At 39.1% G+C, this 21,080-nt stretch overlaps 1 protein-coding gene across 2 annotated transcripts in view; it reads left to right on the top strand.

Annotated features, from left to right (window-relative positions):
* Positions 1-21,080, top strand: part of rapgef4a (Rap guanine nucleotide exchange factor 4a) — a 117,213-nt gene that overhangs the window by 16,994 nt on the left and 79,139 nt on the right. The gene's annotated exons all lie outside the window — the stretch shown is intronic.

Below are 21,080 nucleotides of genomic sequence, written 5' to 3'. Positions count from 1 at the left end.
TAAAGCTAAGTGGTCTCTTATGTTTGATCATTAATCTGCTATGTCATGTTTATGACATATTTATGACAGATTGTGTTGTCTAGTAATGTCAAGTTGTCATGACAAAGACACTGATATGTTATGATGTATTGGTTTATGTCAAGGTGTCATAACAAAGACATCTCAAACAATGTCATATTTGCCTAATGTCATATTTGACACCTAATGGCAGTTGTCATAAACATTTCTAAATGTTTTCTGACTTTGATAAAACTCCTGCCTAAGTTCATCTAGTGGTAATGAAGACTGTCCAAACAGACAAGCTTTATACGTACACTGTTTTTATTTAATAGATAAAACATCACAGAACAGCTCAGTGCAGTGATTTGATTGGCTATTTGGGCTGTCACTCATTCATCTGTCCTAAGGTCAATTTCCAGACTGGGACAACTTCTGAAAAAAAAAAAAAAAAGAGAATGTGTTTTAGCTGCTTTATCACTTTTAGCCAGCAGGGGACAGTGTGATCTTAATATTTGGAAGTCATCCTCTAAGAAGTGCAGTGGTTCACCCAGGGCCAGGAGACCAGTTTTAAAGACCACAAGACAGAGCCGGCCAAGGGCGTAGATTTGGTTTGAACATTGGGGGGGTTGTAATGTTTAATATAGTTTAAAAAAATTGTTCTGCATATTTTTCATGTGATCATGGTATAAATATTGGGGGGGGTTATCTCCCCCCCCAACCCCCCCATAAATTACGCCCCTGGAGCCGGGCCGAACCTTTTGGGGGCCCTAAGCAGAATTTGATTTGGGGGCCCCTCCCACTACACGGTGTCACCTGTGCTTGACGATTATTGACACAAATCATGTCACGCAATAATGATACATTATAAATTAATACAGTGAGGTTATGTATAAATACAAAATAAATACTTAATAAAAATAGATAGCCTACTAAAATATTTTTTTTTAACTTTTCCTTTACTCTTTTACTAACTCTTGAGAAAACTGAGAAATCAAAAACATAATAAGAGCAAGGGTTTAACAATGACAATTATTGTTGAAAACTGTAAAAAAAAATATTATTATTTCTCAACTGTCTCAATACAGTGTAACGGTCCACAAAATCTTCTTTTTTTTTAAATTAATATTATTGTAACAGACTTTGTTAGATTGTACATGACAGAATCCAACAAAGTCTGTTACTATAATACCGGTAATGATGTACTGGCGATCGTTGTATACGTGTGTATGCAATGTATTTTTCCCCTCGGGGCTTGCCGTAGATAGGAATGGGTCAATTGCTGCACAAAACATACCATAAGTAGTCATGCAAACATACTTTTATCTTGCTCTTTTTTTCTCCTCCTGTGTCATTTTCTTCGTTCTATTTTCGGCACCAGAGGGATTCGTCCTTTTTTGTGACATGCCTTGACATTACCGCGAGTCCTCGACTATGCGCAGTTGCGCACGAATTGTCTATGCACGCGCGAGGTGTCGATTATGCGCATGACTTAAACGCTGGCAGACACAGCAGCAGTTGTACTAGTAGGGAGGTAGGCTATATTGATCATGAAATCAGATTTTTTTTGTCTTTAATTATTCATTCATTCATATTAATTCATTCATTTATGTCACTTGTTTAAGTTATCTAAAATTTTTTTTTTCGATTTTTCGACTCGATTGGGGGGCCCCCTGGTGGCCAAGGGCCCCAAGCAGCTGCTTAGTTCGCTTATGCCTCAGGCCGGCCCTGCCACAAGAGGGTTGAAAATAAGCTAAACAACTAAAAATCAAGATGTTCACTAAAACAAAATTCAGTCTTAATCCGTAATCAATCACAGACCACCAGAAAAGTGTAAATTCATTGCTTGTAAAGAACTCTGAAAAACATTTTGTTCTTGGAAATTCTGCAACATATATATTTTAATTGTAATATATTGCCACTCCTAGTTGGTTGGAAAAAAGGAGCTTTGTTATTACAGCAGACGCACCAGAAATATCTCAGTCTACATGGCTTTGAATGGTGTCATGGATAATGGGGAGCCTTGGAGTCAAAAAGCTGGAGAACATCTAGAAATACATCATTTCTGTATCTTTTATGTACGGAGTTGTACTTAATTCCCAGAACTCATACTGAAGGAATTGTCTATCACTCACTTCCCCATAAGCAGCAACAGAAGAAGAATGAAGCTCTTCTATCAGCACTTCTGCTCTTTAGGGCCGCGAGTTTATTTCTGTCGTAGTCTTTCATTCTCTCATTTAGTTCTTTCTGGCCCGTGGGCAATCCGAAACTCTGTGCCTGATGGGAAGCTTTTACTGGAGCGGGTCAGAGAAGGACAGAGCAGCCTCGAGCTGGAGCAGAAGGAGAGGAAGACAGGGGGAAGAAACACAAAGAGAGTGAAGGAAGAGAGACGGAGACACAGAGTTTCCCCTGAGAGGGACTGTCCCTCTGCAGTGTGTGTGTGTGTGTGTGTGTGTGTGGGAACTGAGAGGACCAGCGGAAGACCTACTCCAAGGTGATTCTTATCTCATCATTTTTGTGTCTGGCTGACTGTGTTTATGGTCAGATTTATTTGTAGCACTTTTCACGATATGCATCATTTCAAAGCAGCTTTACAGAGAGTCGCACTGTTATGTCTATCATATCTTAGTGCTTTACCCTAGAGACAGTTTTATGAGTGATATAAAACGATGATACGAGTGATTCTCCGGGTTCAGGTCCAGATTTACTGTATTTATAGTGTTGTCTAGCGCGTGTATCAGTGGCATACATCTGAGCGTTTAATTAAGAGATATACAGGTAAAACTCGAAAAATTTGAATATGGTGCAAAAGTTCATTTATTTCAGTAATTCAACTTAAAGGGTGAAACTAATATATTATATAGACTCATTACATGCAAAGTGAGATATTTCAAGCCCTTTATTTGTTATAATTTTTGATGATTATGGCTTATACAGCAATATTCTAATTTTGAATTTGGGGTTTTCATAAGCTGTAAGCCATAATCATCACAATTATAACAAATAAAGGGCTTGAAATATCTCACTTTGCATGTAATGAGTCTATATAATATATTAGTTTCACCTTTTAAGTTGAATTACTGAAATAAATGAACTTTTGCACCATATTCAAATTTTTCGAGTTTCACCTGTACATGTCAGTTTTGTTCTAAGCAAGAGTTAGTGTTTCTCAAAAAAAGTATAAATGAAAATTGATGCGCGGGCAATAGAACTAAAAAAGAGATTTAAGTTTTAAGTTTTATCAAGTCAATTTTGCATAAAGCATCACGGAAGATACGATTGTAAGTGAAAACTAGCCGGTTATTAAAGAGTCTGAGGTGTGTAACATTTTACAAGTCATTTAATATTAAGAAATATGGCTAGCATCTCTGATTTTAGGCAGAATTACGGTAACACAGTGGTGTTCCTGACTGTGGTTTAAGATAACTTACATGATTGTGGTAAAGATTCAAAGATTCAGGTCTGCACCAACCTATACATAACTTAAAAAAGGAGCAGATCCTTAATAATATCATTTAGATCCTTAATAATATTTTGTCATGCTTTGAAGAAGTGCACTTATTTTGATGTGTTTGATGTCTCATACTAAATCGCATGTAAAGTACTATCTGTAAAAAAATAAAATGCCATTTTTACGGTAAAATACCGGCAGCTGTGGTTGCCAAAACTTTACCGTCAAAAATATGGTACAGACGTTATTGGTTTTACTGACTTAACTTAAAATTTACAGTAATAAACCGTATTTCATTATCTGATATAATGTTAATTTACCAACCTATTTATGTATTAATATCTGTTTTTTACCATTGTAATACACTGACAATCAACAATCATGAATGTCACATGATAAATCAAAGCTCATCACAAGCAGCTCTTCCACGAGAAAGTTAGTACTAATATATAGAAGCTGCACAGTGTCATTCGCACAAACACTAAACAGCATCATGGTAACTCATGAAATTTAAAAATGCAATAAACATTAATTTAACAACATTAAATGTAACATAAAACTCTAATGTACATAACTGATAAGAAAAGAACTAAGAAAACTAAGAAGAAACAGTTATTTCAACAAAAATACATAAAATGTGAAGTGTCACGCAGGGAATTGTGGGAATGTCAATTTATGTTTTTTCACTGTAAATTATACAATGAGTTGTTCTTTTCACTTCCAAAAACTGTAAATTTAACGGTATTTTACAGTAAAATTACATTAAATGTACAGTTCTATCACAGTTATTTACCGTATATAGTAAGGAAACTTTCTGTTAACCTATTAACAGTTTTGCACTGTAGCATTTTTACAGTCTTTTACCGTTAAAATCATGATAATTTTTTAAGTAATTTTAACTGTAGTGAGTTATCCAGTTTTACATTTAAAGTTTATATATTTTAAATGTACTAAATCGCAGCAACATCATTACAAATGTGCAATTACAGTTTAAAACATGACAGAAATCACATTCAAATATATTTTACTTTACCATAATACATCATTTTCTTTTCATTTTTGTTAAAGTGTACTTCTTTTTCACAAGGCTGACATCTGAATACTGAATAGGTGTTGATATGTAAATGTGTGTGTGGTCATATGTTAATGAGCTCATGGCTGTGATATCGTGTGTTGTTTTTGCAGTTTGGTTTCCATTAAATTTTCTGGGTGAACTGGGAGGGTGTTTTTATTATTATGAATGATAGAATCGATGTCTAGATTAAACTCTTTTATTACAAAACAGCAAGAAAAATACTTTTGTCCATGATTTTAAAGTTGTATAGAGTCAAAACAAAATAGGGAATGACTGCTCAAAAGATGTATGTCTCCTTTCCTTTGTACAATTATAGATTTTAATCACGTCTGCTGGGAACGAGAGGTGTGTTTTTTTTTATATATATATTTTTTTATATGGGTTTGTGTGTGTGTGTGTGTGTGTGTGTGGGATGATCACTGGGTGGGATGCAGAGAAAGCTGACTAACAGGAAATTAGAGAGACACTGTGTGTGTGTGTGTGTGTGTGTGTGTATTTTGGGATGGGCAGGATGGCCATGTTCACATCCCACCCACACCAGGTTACACATAAACACACGTAGGAGATTTAAAACAAAAGTTTCTAGATTGTTTCTTTGAGCTTTTGAAACGTTTTAAATCGTCAGCTGTACATGTCTCCAACATTTTACATTATCATTACATCATCATTAAACTTTATCTGAATGTGAAATAGATAATGAACTGATATGACAACACAAATTTGGTTCCCAAAACACTCCAATCGTATAATTTTTATGAAATATTTTGCATGAGAAACGAAGAGTTAACCAAGAGCTGAAAAACAAAAAAAAACAAAAAAAACACACAAAAAAAATAGAGAAAAAGAACATGAGGGTAAGATATTAATCTATACATCAGTTACAATGTACAAAATTAAAGTCCTTACAAATTGAAGACGTTCTACTTTCTTATTTAGTGAAGATGTAATTGTATTAAGATGCATTTTAAAGATACATTTTTTTCAAAGAAAATTAATTTAATTTTTACATGATTGCAAGACACATGAGAAGCAAGGTAAGCACATGACAAACAGGAAGCAGAACAAAGAGCATGAATTACAAAATAAAAGTCATGAACACAAACAAAACCCAAAACCAACCGTGACATTGCAATATATTTACTGTTTTAAAGCATAAAATTACCATCATATTCAGAGATCCAGCAAACAATACTACAGGCATATTTTACGAAAGAAAATGTTATATATATTTATATATATATATACTAATTATATGTCAAATAATTCATTTTGATAACCAATATGATGGCTGATATAACAGTTTTGGTCAATACCAAATGCATCCCTAATTTGTATTTATTTCTCTATATAATTATAATTGTATAACGCCGTTATAAATAGTACCTGGTGTTCTTGTTTTGCATTTAGAGGAAACTATATTCATAGATAAAAGAAGGCTTTGGCAGAAACCAGCAGCACCTGTAAGTAACTCATTTCTATTTCAAAGCCTGAAGCTCTGCGCTGGGTAATTGTGATGTCTGCTTGAATGACAGTTGTCTCTTTTGAAGCAGCATGTCTCTGTGCCTTTACAGAGGGACAGCTGGCCTTTAATCTGAGACAAACACAGATCCTATCACAGCACAGACTCCGCCTGTCTCTGAATTAAACCCCAATGCAGACACAGCGTGTCCGTAGGAACCGCACAAATTGAATGTGGCTTTGCTGCTCCAATATTTCTATCCAAGTTTTGAGGAGGGTTAATTCACCCCAGAATATTTCCCCAAAACTTTTAAGATTAAGAAGTTTGTTTGTCAGCATTTTGTTGTCAGTTGACGTTGTTGAACGTTTATATACACTCACCTAAAGGATTATTAGGAACACCTGTTCAATTTCTCATTAATGCAATTATCTAATCAACCAATCACATGGCAGTTGCTTCAATGCATTTAGGGGTGTGGTCCTGGTCAAGACAATCTCCTGAACTCCAAACTGAATGTCAGAATGGGAAAGAAAGGTGATTTAAGCAATTTTGAGCGTGGTATGGTTGTTGGTGCCAGACGGGCCGGTCTGAGTATTTCACAATCTGCTCAGTTACTGGGATTTTCACGCACAACCATTTCTAGGGTTTACAAAGAATGGTGTGAAAAGGGAAAAACATCCAGTATGCGGCAGTCCTGTGGGAGAAAATGCCTTGTTGATGCTAGAGGTCAGAGGAGAATGGGCCGACTGATTCAAGCTGATAGAAGAGCAACTTTGACTGAAATAACCACTCGTTACAACCGAGGTATGCAGCAAAGCATTTGTGAAGCCACAACACGCACAACCTTGAGGTGGATGGGCTACAACAGCAGAAGACCCCACCGGGTACCACTCATCTCCACTACAAATAGGAAAAAGAGGCTACAATTTGCAAGAGCTCACCAAAATTGGACAGTTGAAGACTGGAAAAATGTCGCCTGGTCTGATGAGTCTCGATTTCTGTTGAGACATTCAGATGTTAGAGTCAGAATTTGGCGTAAACAGAATGTGAACATGGATCCATCATGCCTTGTTACCACTGTGCAGGCTGGTGGTGGTGGTGTAATGGTGTGGGGGATGTTTTCTTGGCACACTTTAGGCCCCTTAGTGCCAGTTGGGCATCGTTTAAATGCCACGGCCTACCTGAGCATTGTTTCTGACCATGTCCATCCCTTTATGGCCACCATGTACCCATCCTCTGATGGCTACTTCCAGCAGGATAATGCACCATGTCACAAAGCTCGAATCATTTCAAATTGGTTTCTTGAACATGACAATTGAGTTCACTGTACTAAAATGGCCCCCACAGTCACCAGATCTCAACCCAATAGAGCATCTTTGGGATGTGGTGGAACGGGAGCTTCGTGCCCTGGATGTGCATCCCACAAATCTCCATCAACTGCAAGATGCTATCCTATCAATATGGGCCAACATTTCTAAAGAATGCTTTCAGCACCTTGTTGAATCAATGCCACGTAGAATTAAGGCAGTTCTGAAGGCGTAAGGGGGTCAAACACAGTATTAGTATGGTGTTCCTAATAATCCTTTAGGTGAGTGTACACAGTATATAATTTATTTCGATGGTCCATTTTAGACATTCTACTAACTATAAGCAACTTTACAACTACATGTCAACTAACTCTCATTAGAGTATTAGTAGACTGTTAGGTCAAGGTTCGGGTTAGTAGAATAAGTTGACATTTATTTATAAGTTAGTATAATAAATAAAGTGTTACCCGAGCACTTTACAGCACGCTTTTGGGTGTCTATCTTAAGACTAATGGGCCAGAAAAATGCTCTCTGTCAGTGGTTCTCCTCTGATTCTGCTTCAAGTGGTTTTACATCAAGTGGTGACCCAACACAGTGACCCAACACAGCACCATCAGTAGCCTGGTTTCCAATACAGATTTGCAATATTTTCTAAATATTGACAAAAAAACTATTGCGAAATGACAGTGCTTCCATTAACAAATGTTTTGCGACTAAAACATGTTATTTTTCTGCTTCAAGGTCTTGATAAATTATTGCATTTCTTTGTTGTTTAGAATCCAGTATTCCTGTAATACTTTTGTCTTTTATGAAAAAAAAAATACCATGGAAGTCAGGGTTGTCTGCGTTTGCTTGAGTTTGACTTTGACTTTAGTTTTCACTGTTTCTAGATCTGTGTTCGTTAGTTACTATGGTTACTCATAGGTTAATTAGTGTTTTCTGACTAAATGCGGGCAAATAGTCTCTGATGCGGGGCTAATTTTTACCTAATTAATGGTTATTTTAATTTCCTTGCAGTAAATGCTATTTATTTATTTAGGCTATCAGTAATTTATCTCAGGACATAAGACAAAATGGCAGTTACAAATCCAGTTTAATCAAGTTTGGCAAACCAGCAGTGGGTTACTTACTATAACCCAGCAGGCTGGGTAGTTTATGAGGGGGTGCATCATTTCTACTTTCAGTGAAATTTAACCCAGGAGTGGGTTACACACAACTACCCAACAGTTTGAAAATAACTCAACAAAATGACCCAACATGCAGAACCCAGCAGTCTGGATAAAAAAAATAATCCAGCAAATTTTAGAGTGGGTGTATTTAAGCTCTGTGTTCATTTCAGCTCTTTGTCCGTTGTCATCACATTTAGCTTAGTTGATTCTGTTCCTGTATAGTGTTTTTGAGTTCTTGGGCCCTATTTTAAAAATGTAAGCGCATTGTTTCAGCACTCTAAAAATGGCTGGGTCAAAAACAACCAATTTGGCAACCCAGCGATGGCTAAATATGGGACAGAACACATGCTGGGTTAAAGTAACCCAACGCAGTGGGTTACACATTTTAACCCATCTGGTTGGGTTGAACAATTTAGCCCAAAATTCTGCTTTTTTTACTAAATGCTGGGCTAATTTTACCTAATTAATGGTTATTTTAATTTCCTTGCAGTAAATGCTATTTATTTATTTAGGCTATCAGTAATTTATCTCAGGACATAAGAAAAAATGGCAGTTACAAATCCAGTTTAATCAAGTTTGGCAAACCAGCAGTGGGTTACTTACTATAACCCAGCAGGCTGGGTAGTTTATGAGGGGGTGCATCATTTCTACTTTCAGTGAAATTTAACCCAGCAGTGGGTTACACACACAACTACCCAACAGTTTGAAAATAACTCAACAAAATGACCCAACATGCAGAACCCAGCAGTCTGGATAAAAAAGAATCCAGCTAATTTTAGAGTGGGTGTATTTAAGCTCTGTGTTCATTTCAGCTCTTTGTCCGTTGTCATCACGTTTAGCTTAGTTGATTCTGTACCTGTATAGTGTTTTTGAGTTCTTGGGCCCTATTTTAAAAATGTAAGCGCATGGTCTAAAGTGCACTTAGTCTGAATCCACTTTTGCTAGTTTAACGACGGGGAAAATGGTCAGCGCACTCGGCACATGGTCTAAAAGTGTCCCTATTCTCTTAGTGAGTGATGGGTGTGTTTGGGGCGTAACGTGCAATAAACCAATCAGAGTCTCATCTCCTATTCCCTTTAATAGCCAGTTGCGCTCGCGCCATGGCGTATTCGCTATTTACATGACTGATTTTGAAAGCGGAAAAACTGAATGTTCTCTAGCGAGGAAACGGATCTGCTCGTACGCGAGATTAAAGCGCTAGCAGAACATCTACAGGACAAACCGGATTCCACCATATCTTTATGTACACAATAATAATATTTTACATTGTAATCCTTTTATTTTTAATTTTTGGCTGGTTTGTGTGCTGCTGGGTGTCCCAGTGTGTGTAATAAGCATAGTGTACGCGTGTTGTGGACCCTCCTATAGGCTCATATTACTAACGTGCTCTTTAAATAACAAAAAAAAAATTGCGCCATTGACTTTAGAGCAGGTTTCAGTTGGTCAGTGGCTCAGTCTATTTCAGTTCCTCACAATAGCAACGCACCAACAATGCGCCCGAACACACCTCGCTCTCAGACCAGCAGCCCATGGGCGCACAAATGGGCGCAAATGCATTTGCTAAACAACGTAGCGCAGGACGTGAAAATGAGAACTGCGTCGGGCTGAAACATAGCGGGCCCATTGTGTAAAAGTCTAGCTGTTGCATTTAGATCCTTTTCATTCAATCTTTATTTTCAACAAGCTGTGACAAATAGGAGCGATCGGTTTGGTTAGTGAAAAAAATATTAAGCGGCACAACTGTTTTCAACGTTGATAATAATCATAAATGTTTCTTGAGCATCAAATCATCATATCAGAGTGATTTCTGAAGGATCATGTGACTGAAGACTGGAGTAATGATGCTACAAAATTCAGATTTGATCACAGGAATAAATTACTGTTTACAATATTTACATACAAAACAGCTATTTTAAATTTTGATAATATACTTATTAATATACGTATAAAACATTTAGCCTTGGTGAACATAAAAGACTCAAAACCATTAAAAGATCTCATGAAGCCCAAACTTTTGAACGCTAGTGCACGGTAATGAATGTCCAGGACGAATGACCTCACTGGGTCAGTGATGCTACTTTTGTCCAGTGCTTTGATGATCTGTGATGGAGATGTGTCTGATCCCAGCGTCTCGTCCGCGCACACGGCCGTCGTCGCCCAGAGCAACGCTAACAGCTGCTCAGATGACCGCCAGAGTAGCAGACGTTTGCTTTTACTGCAGAATCTGAAGTTCAGCCTCAGTGTGAAAGAGCATCTCTCTATTCTCTGATCATAAAAGCTCTGCTAAAGACAGAAAGTGTGTTTAATTGTACTGAATATGCACTTGAAGTGTACTTTAAATATACTTTTTTTTTTTAAATTACTTGCAGATAGTATTAATGAAGCAACTTAAAGGAAGTACGCTTTCATTACTGATTCTGAACACACTTAAAAGTGCACTTTGTAATGTCAAATTAAAAGTTTTACTTTAGTAAATCATTGCTTTGATTAAATAAATCTTGCCATGCACTTATTTTGATGTGTTGACTAACACACATGTACTTGATCATAATTTTAACTGTAGTGTGTTATTCGATATTACATTTAAAGTTCATGTTTAAGATGTACTAATGTAGCCAATTAGCTCAAAAGAAAAATATGAATAATTGTTAATTATAAATATTTGGATCAGTTAATATAATTGAATGAATGAATGAAACAGAAACAGACTGAAGCTATGGAAACGTTGTCAGTGAACCAACTGAACAAAACTATCAGTTTCTTAATTTAAAGTGTCACGAAAAAACTTGTTTTAGCTCGGTCGTTCACACCTCAAATTTGAAGAAGACTCGAAAAATGGGCACTTATAAATCTGTGAAAAAGTGGGAGTGTAGAGGGCGGGAAGAGGTGAGAGAACAAGCAATAAAACACACGCCTGCTGCAACACACTCATTATACACACAAATGAGTATTTAAATGTGAGAAGAGAGAAAAAAATGGAGGCACCGTGATGTATTTGAGAAATACAACCCTATGAGAACAAACTCACACAAATCTTATCATTACATACTAAAAACTATCATCAACATAAATATAAATGTATATGAATATAAATACGATCAATTATTCTCAGAAATATCAACAAATCAGCATTCAAACTTTGCAGAGCTATTGGAAATGACGGAGAACATTTAAAAATAACAATAACGAAGTGCATGGATAAATCATTTATAATAAATACTGAAATATTCTATAAAAAATATAAGACTTATAAGTGTGCCAACTTGCCCCAGTCTCTCCTCTTGGAATAGGCTTTGATCCACTAGATTTAGATGATTTTCAGGAGGATTATTAAAACGATAATCTGAATGAGTCTCATCATATAAGACATCAGTACATGTCTGTGTTCATCTGTGTATGAAAATACTGAATTATTGAGCGAAGCCCTGTTACATGCTTGAACAAGCAAACACAATTTTAAGCGTGTTCGGCTGTGGAAATGCTTGTTTCTGAGTGTTTCACTTTATTTGTGTGAAGGGGTTCATCTTAAACATGAAATTATTACTTTGAATTATTACTTTTTTGGACAAAACAATGATGTCAGGTTGTTAGCGTGCTTGTTTTTATATGCGTGTGTGTGTGTGTGTGCAGTCAGTAGTCATCAGACCATGATGATTGGAGGAGTACTCAAATCGCCTAGCAACCACTCCGCTCTCAAAGGGAGGGGGGGTCAGCTGGCCGTTCATCCCTACACACACACACACACACGCGCGCGCGCGCACGCTCACTACATCAGCACTCTTCCTGGCTGCCGCTCGCCAGACACACACACACACACACACACTAAAGCATGCTTGAGCTGTCATAGAGCTCTCTGCATTACCCACTAATAGCTAAAGTGAGCAAAGAGGGATAGAGTAGCACTGACTGCTTCAGTCTGTCACTCATGGGTCGGTCACTGCTGTAGGTGAGTGTGTACGCGTCTGCTTTTCTGTGTTTTTGATCTCCGGATGTAACTTTCTGCACTCGCAGATTTAGGACCACATGCATGCGTGCGATATTGAGGTTTGATTTTGAAAGTAAGTCCTGTGTTTGCTTTCGATGAGTTGAGGAGAATAGGTTACGCTGAGACTGAGAGTGTCTGGATGTGAATTATGTAATGAATGTGTTTTAAAGTGCAGCGAAGCGCAGTTATGAGATGCATTTGTATGTCAAGCATGAAAGAGAGACTATTTAACACAGTTCTCTCATATTGCTGTAAACACTGCAGGAACAAAATCTGTGGAAAATCACAAAAGGCACTGGTGATATTAAGTTGATGGACATTTACTTTAACCCTAAAACACAACAGAATGCAGTGCGTAATTCAAAATACGCGTAAAACACTTTTCACACACACACACACACACACACACACACACACACACACACACACACACACACACACACACACATACTTGTTTTTGCTACGTTGTGGGGACTCATGACTAGAAGGTGACACGTGGGGACAGCAATTTCTAAATACAATAAAGCCATCATTTTAAGTCAGAAGTGTCTGGGGGAATTTTTGAATCCCAAAAATCAACTTTATTATCATAAATTCTTAATTTTAGAAAGCTTAATATTTGTCAGGTTTTTCTATTCTGGTGGGGACGTCCCCATTGTGTCTTACCACAAACCACCACTGTGTGGCACTATTATGAGTTATCTGTAGATTAACGATTTTTTTACACAAATTTAAACCTGTACCAGATTAACAATAAATATTAAGTTTAGATAATCATTAAAGAATTGTTTAAAAGGGAGAATTGTCTATATTTATATTTGTATGGATTTTTACTTCATTTTACAATTCACTAATTCCCTATATTTGAATAGACCATTTGTATGGATGTAAAAAGTGACAACAGCCTCACCTCACTTCCTGATTAACAGGAATCTATTTTTCTTCAACTCTGAGAATCTGAAAAGGTGCACATTTTGATAAATAAGACAGTCATGTTGTATGACAAGCAGGAAATGGTCATGGGGCATTGACCCCACGGGTATAATTGTGTTTGCTGAATAATGATCTGCGCATACTGGAATCAACTCTGAATTAAAACAGCACATGCCTGGCATTCAACAGGGTTGCGAAATATACTGCTATTTGTGTTTTTCTTATTCGTAATACTACAAATTTGTCACGTACAGAAACCTGGGAAGCCCCATGAGTCCAATATGTATTAATTCGTTGTGGAAAAAATCGCCAAACAATACAAAACAGTCTTTAAGCAGTGAGGATGATTTTGTTGTCCTCTCTCTTCTTAAAAAGAGAAAAAGAAAAGAGGAAATCTTTTATCCTTAAACTCAACACAAAACTGTATTATCTATCTGTATTATCTATCAATCTGGCATCTGTATGTCTTTATATCGGTCTGTTTATCCATCTATATTTTTTATGCAAGTGTGCCACAATTTTGGGACCACACCGAATTCTTTTGAGTAGAAGACATTTGACGTAGAACCCCCATAAACTTCCCCAAGAGAAGTTTGGACATTTGGGCTATTACAAAAAAAAACAAGAATCTATGTTTTCTTAATGCTCTTGAACATTTATTTAAGTACCAGTGTTTTCACTTGAGTTTTGAAACACATTTTGAACTTGTTGCCCAAACAGAAAATAAACCCCCATCTAGGTAAAGGACTTTTACATTTTTCGCTTTAAAGCATACGATTTTTAACATAAAATTTCACCCCCTCCCAACTTCTCCCCTGAAGTGCTGCTGGTGACCTTTCAATGCACTCCATGCATTGGGCTTTACCAGGAACCTTCCCAGAGTGGATGTTGTTCATCAGAGTGTTTTCCACAGCCTGGATCTCCTCTTTAGACCACTTTCTCCGTGGGTTTTGTGAAGATACTGAATAAAATAAAAATAAATATTAGTAATTGTGATTGGGATAAAAGTTATTTTTATTTTATTCCCACACGACATGAACGTGAATAACATATCAAATAAATACATGGTCTTTGTTTTTTCTCTCATTTCTTTACAGTTTTATACATACATGTTTGCTAAAATCTAGTTATCATGGTTGAAAATGTGACAATATTTAGGCTTTATTGGTCTTAACCATAAAATACTGCTTGGGAAATTGAAGAAGTAAATTCTTTTCTTTACATGTTTAAGCCTTTAGATTTAATTAAAAAATATTTTTTTTATTTGATGGGGGAGTTTAGACTTTTTTTTTAATTACTTTTATCTCCTATATGCTCACTCATTGCATTTTTACAATGGGGTATTTTTGTTCTTAAGAATTTATACAACACAAGGAAGCTTGATTTCAATCTTTGAATTAAATTGAAAAAAAGTAGCACAAATAAATACAATAGAATAAAGATACCTATAAAGAGAAAAGTTTTTGCTTAGGTCTGACACTAGTATTCAGAAATACTACAGAGACTGAATAAATTAATCAAATGTAAAATAACACAGGGTAGTATTTTAGTCCTGACTAAATTAAATACATAGGATATTAATCCTGATTCATTAAAATTAAAGCTGTTTTGTTGTTTTGACAACCAAATTACTGACAGACTAGACATATGGCTGCTGTCACTGTGAGCTCGTGCACAGATCCTGTAGTACCAACATTATACGGTCACGTGCGATGTATGCTTATTAAGACATAACCGAATGTGTTTAGAGGATACTCACCAAGACCGAAATTGACATGATTTTCGCATGTTTTTGACTGTTAAAGTGATATAATCCACGAAAAATAAAGTTTGTTACCCGTGAGCTGTTTGTGAGGCGGCTTGTATGTGTGACGAAAAAAAACCCGACAGAAATCTCGACAGCGCACAAGTAGCCTACCGAATAGTTTAAGATCACGTGAATGTTTAAACTGGTGAGACTTAAGAAGACGTAAGAAGCCTTTTCTAGCTTTCTTATCATTCCCTTTCAGTAGCTGACTACATACCTGCTGAATCTGAAGGTGAAGCACCATTTCCAGTCTCATTTTCAGAGTCTGATCCATCACAGTCCATCAGTACTTTCTCTATAAAACACAGTAACCATACAGATAAAATTAATAGGTAACAAACTAAATATTTTTATATTGTCTATAACCACGGGTGCACATAACTGGTATGCAGCTATGCATGTGCGACAAAAATCAGGAATGCGTAATGCGACGGTTACTCCGCACCTTTGCATACTTAACCGATCTTCTCATCTAACCTTACACATGACATGTTGCTTGTCAACTAAGTTATACTGTCAGAGATGTCCAAAAAGCAACAGACATTAAGCAGCTTCTTTGGCGTTTCGCCACCTACAAAGAAACGCCAACTGGAGCCAGAGCCGAAAAAAAATACTTTGTTGCTTGAAGCTAACGATGAGTGCACTGAAATGTGGTGCAAGATTTGCCGATCAAGTCCACATCTAGCAGACAAAACAGGTGCGTTTTATAAAGGAAATTCTCAAAGAATTTCAACCATCCTTTATTTGACAAACATGAAAAGAGCAAGGAGCACACAAATGTGGCACAAGCTATTGTTAATAAACAAGCTAGCCGAGAAGAAATGTCCAGTTGCCCCACTTGCCAGATGGCGAGACAAGCTGAATGAAGAACAGCGGCAAGTTTAATGTTTTTCTCCTCACCTACTATTACGACGTGGTGCAGCACGATTCACTACTATTACGACGTGGTGCAGCACGATTCACTACTATTACGACGTGGTGCAGCACGATTCACTACTATTACGACGTGGTGCAACACGATTCACTACTATTACGACGTGGTGCAGCTTGATTCACTACTATTACGACGTGGTGCAGCACGATTCACTACTATTACGACGTGGTGCAGCTTGATTCACTACTATTACGACGTGGTGCAGCTTGATTCACTACTATTACGACGTGGTGCAGCACGATTCACTACTATTACGACGTGGTGCAACACGATTCACTACTCTTACGACGTGGTGCAACACGATTCACTACTATTACGACGTGGTGCAGCTTGATTCACTACTATTACGACGTGGTGCAGCACGATTCACTACTATTACGACGTGGTGCAACACGATTCACTACTCTTACGACGTGGTGCAACACGATTCACTACTATTACGACGTGGTGCAGCTTGATTCACTACTATTACGACGTGGTGCAGCACGATTCACTACTATTACGACGTGGTGCAACACGATTCACTACTATTACGACGCGGTGCAGCACGATTCACAACTATTACGACGCGGTGCAACACGATTCACTACTATTACGACGTGGTGCAACACGATTCACTACTATTACGACGTGGTGCAGCTTGATTCACTACTATTACGACGTGGTGCAACACGATTCACTACTATTACGACGTGGTGCAACACGATTCACTACTATTACGACGTGGTGCAGCACGATTCACTACTATTACGACGTGGTGCAGCACGATTCACTACTATTACGACGTGGTGCAACACGATTCACTACTATTACGACGTGGTGCAACACGATTCACTACTATTACGACGCGGTGCAGCACGATTCACTACTATTACGACGCGGTGCAACACGATTCACTACTATTACGACGTGGTGCAACACGATTCACTACTATTACGACGTGGTGCAGCACGATTCACTACTATTACGACGTGGTGCAGCACGATTCACTACTATTACGACGTGGTGCAACACGATTCACTACTATTACGACGCGGTGCAGCACGATTCACTACTATTACGACGTGGTGCAACACGATTCACTACTATTACGACGCGGTGCAGCACGATTCACTACTATTACGACGTGGTGCAACACGATTCACTACTATTACGACGTGGTGCAACACGATTCACTACTATTACGACGCGGTGCAGCACGATTCACTACTATTACGACGTGGTGCAACACGATTCACTACTATTACGACGCGGTGCAGATTGATTCACTACTATTACGACGTGGTGCAACACGATTCACTACTATTACGACGTGGTGCAGCACGATTCACTACTATTACGACGTGGTGCAACACGATTCACTACTATTACGACGCGGTGCAGCACGATTCACTACTATTACGACGCGGTGCAACACGATTCACTACTATTACGACGTGGTGCAACACGATTCACTACTATTACGACGTGGTGCAGCTTGATTCACTACTATTACGACGTGGTGCAACACGATTCACTACTATTACGACGTGGTGCAGCACGATTCACTACTATTACGACGCGGTGCAACACGATTCACTACTATTACGACGTGGTGCAACACGATTCACTACTATTACGACGTGGTGCAGCTTGATTCACTACTATTACGACGTGGTGCAGCACGATTCACTACTATTACGACGTGGTGCAGCACGATTCACTACTATTACGACGTGGTGCAGCACGATTCACTACTATTACGACGTGGTGCAACACGATTCACTACTATTACGACGTGGTGCAGCACGATTCACTACTATTACGACGTGGTGCAACACGATTCACTACTATTACGACGTGGTGCAGCACGATTCACTACTATTACGACGTGGTGCAACACGATTCACTACTATTACGACGTGGTGCAGCTTGATTCACTACTATTACGACGTGGTGCAGCACGATTCACTACTATTACGACGTGGTGCAGCACGATTCACTACTATTACGACGTGGTGCAGCACGATTCACTACTATTACGACGTGGTGCAGCTTGATTCACTACTATTACGACGTGGTGCAGCACGATTCACTACTATTACGACGTGGTGCAGCACGATTCACTACTATTACGACGTGGTGCAGCACGATTCACTACTATTACGACGTGGTGCAACACGATTCACTACTATTACGACGTGGTGCAACACGATTCACTACTATTACGACGTGGTGCAGCTTGATTCACTACTATTACGACGCGGTGCAGCACGATTCACTACTATTACGACGTGGTGCAACACGATTCACTACTATTACGACGTGGTGCAGCACGATTCACTACTATTACGACGCGGTGCAGCACGATTCACTACTATTACGACGCGGTGCAGCACGATTCACTACTATTACGACGTGGTGCAGCACGATTCACTACTATTACGACGTGGTGCAACACGATTCACTACTATTACGACGTGGTGCAACACGATTCACTACTATTACGACGTGGTGCAGCACGATTCACTACTATTACGACGCGGTGCAGCACGATTCACTACTATTACGACGCGGTGCAACACGATTCACTACTATTATGAAGCGGTGCAGCTTGATTCACTACTATTACGACGTGGTGCAGCACGATTCACTACTATTACGACGCGGTGCAACACGATTCACTACTATTATGAAGCGGTGCAGCTTGATTCACTACTATTACGACGCGGTGCAGCACGATTCACTACTATTACGACGCGGTGCAACACGATTCACTACTATTACGACGCGGTGCAACACGATTCACTACTATTACGACGTGGTGCAACACGATTCACTACTATTACGACGTGGTGCAGCACGATTCACTACTATTACGACGCGGTGCAACACGATTCACTACTATTACGACGCGGTGCAGCACGATTCACTACTATTACGACGTGGTGCAACACGATTCACTACTATTATGACGTGGTGCAACACGATTCACTACTATTACGACGCGGTGCAACAGGATTCACTACTATTACGACGCGGTGCTTCACGATTCACTACTATTACGACGCGGTGCAGCACGATTCACTACTATTACGACGTGGTGCAACACGATTCACTACTATTACGACGTGGTGCAACACGATTCACTACTATTACGACGTGGTGCAACACGATTCACTACTATTATGACGTGGTGCAGCACGATTCACTACTATTACGACGTGGTGCAACACGATTCACTACTATTACGACGTGGTGCAACACGATTCACTACTATTACGACGCGGTGCAACACGATTCACTACTATTACGACGCGGTGCTTCACGATTCACTACTATTACGACGCGGTGCAGCACGATTCACTACTATTACGACGTGGTGCAACACGATTCACTACTATTACGACGCGGTGCAGCACGATTCACTACTATTACGACGTGGTGCAACACGATTCACTACTATTACGACGCGGTGCAACACGATTCACTACTATTACGACGTGGTGCAGCTTGATTCACTACTATTACGACGTGGTGCAACACGATTCACTACTATTACGACGTGGTGCAACACGATTCACTACTATTACGACGCGGTGCAGCACGATTCACTACTATTACGACGTGGTGCAACACGATTCACTACTATTACGACGTGGTGCAGCACGATTCACTACTATTACGACGTGGTGCAACACGATTCACTACTATTACGACGCGGTGCAACACGATTCACTACTATTACGACGTGGTGCAGCTTGATTCACTACTATTACGACGTGGTGCAACACGATTCACTACTATTACGACGTGGTGCAACACGATTCACTACTATTACGACGTGGTGCAGCTTGATTCACTACTATTACGACGTGGTGCAACACGATTCACTACTATTACGACGTGGTGCAGCTTGATTCACTACTATTACGACGTGGTGCAACACGATTCACTACTATTACGACGTGGTGCAGCTTGATTCACTACTATTACGACGTGGTGCAACACGATTCACTACTATTACGACGTGGTGCAGCTTAATTCACTACTATTACGACGTGGTGCAACACGATTCACTACTATTACGACGTGGTGCAACACGATTCACTACTATTACGACGTGGTGCAGCTTGATTCACTACTATTACGACGTGGTGCAGCACGATTCACTACTATTACGACGTGGTGCAACACGATTCACTACTATTACGACGTGGTGCAGCTTGATTCACTACTATTACGACGTGGTGCAACACGATTCACTACTATTACGACGTGGTGCAGCACGATTCACTACTATTACGACGTGGTGCAGCACGATTCACTACTATTACGACGTGGTGCAACACGATTCACTACTATTACGACGTGGTGCAGCACGATTCACTACTATTACGACGTGGTGCAACACGATTCACTACTATTACGACGTGGTGCAGCACGATTCACTACTATTACGACGTGGTGCAGCACGATTCACTACTATTACGACGTGGTGCAGATTGATTCACTACTATTACGACGTGGTGCAACACGATTCACTACTATTACGACGTGGTGCAACACGATTCACTACTATTATGACGTGGTGCAGCTTGATTCACTACTATTACGACGTGGTGCAACACGATTCACTACTATTATGACGCGGTGCAGCACGATTCACTACTATTACGACGTGGTGCAGCACGATTCACTACTATTACGACGTGGTGCAACACGATTCACTACTATTACGACGTGGTGCAGCACGATTCACTACTATTACGACGTGGTGCAGCACGATTCACTACTATTACGACGTGGTGCAACACGATTCACTACTATTACGACGTGGTGCAGCACGATTCACTACTATTACGACGCGGTGCTTCACGATTCACTACTATTACGACGTGGTGCAGATTGATTCACTACTATTACGACGTGGTGCAACACGATTCACTACTATTACGACGTGGTGCAACACGATTCACTACTA

Source organism: Rhinichthys klamathensis, unplaced genomic scaffold (assembly GCF_029890125.1).
Source record: "Rhinichthys klamathensis goyatoka isolate OS25496 unplaced genomic scaffold, OSU_Roscu_1.1 h1tg000800l_1, whole genome shotgun sequence".
Lineage (NCBI taxonomy): Eukaryota > Metazoa > Chordata > Actinopteri > Cypriniformes > Leuciscidae > Rhinichthys > Rhinichthys klamathensis.
The sequence above is the reverse complement of the archived record's forward strand: the minus strand, read 5'-3'. Positions and strand labels throughout refer to the sequence as shown.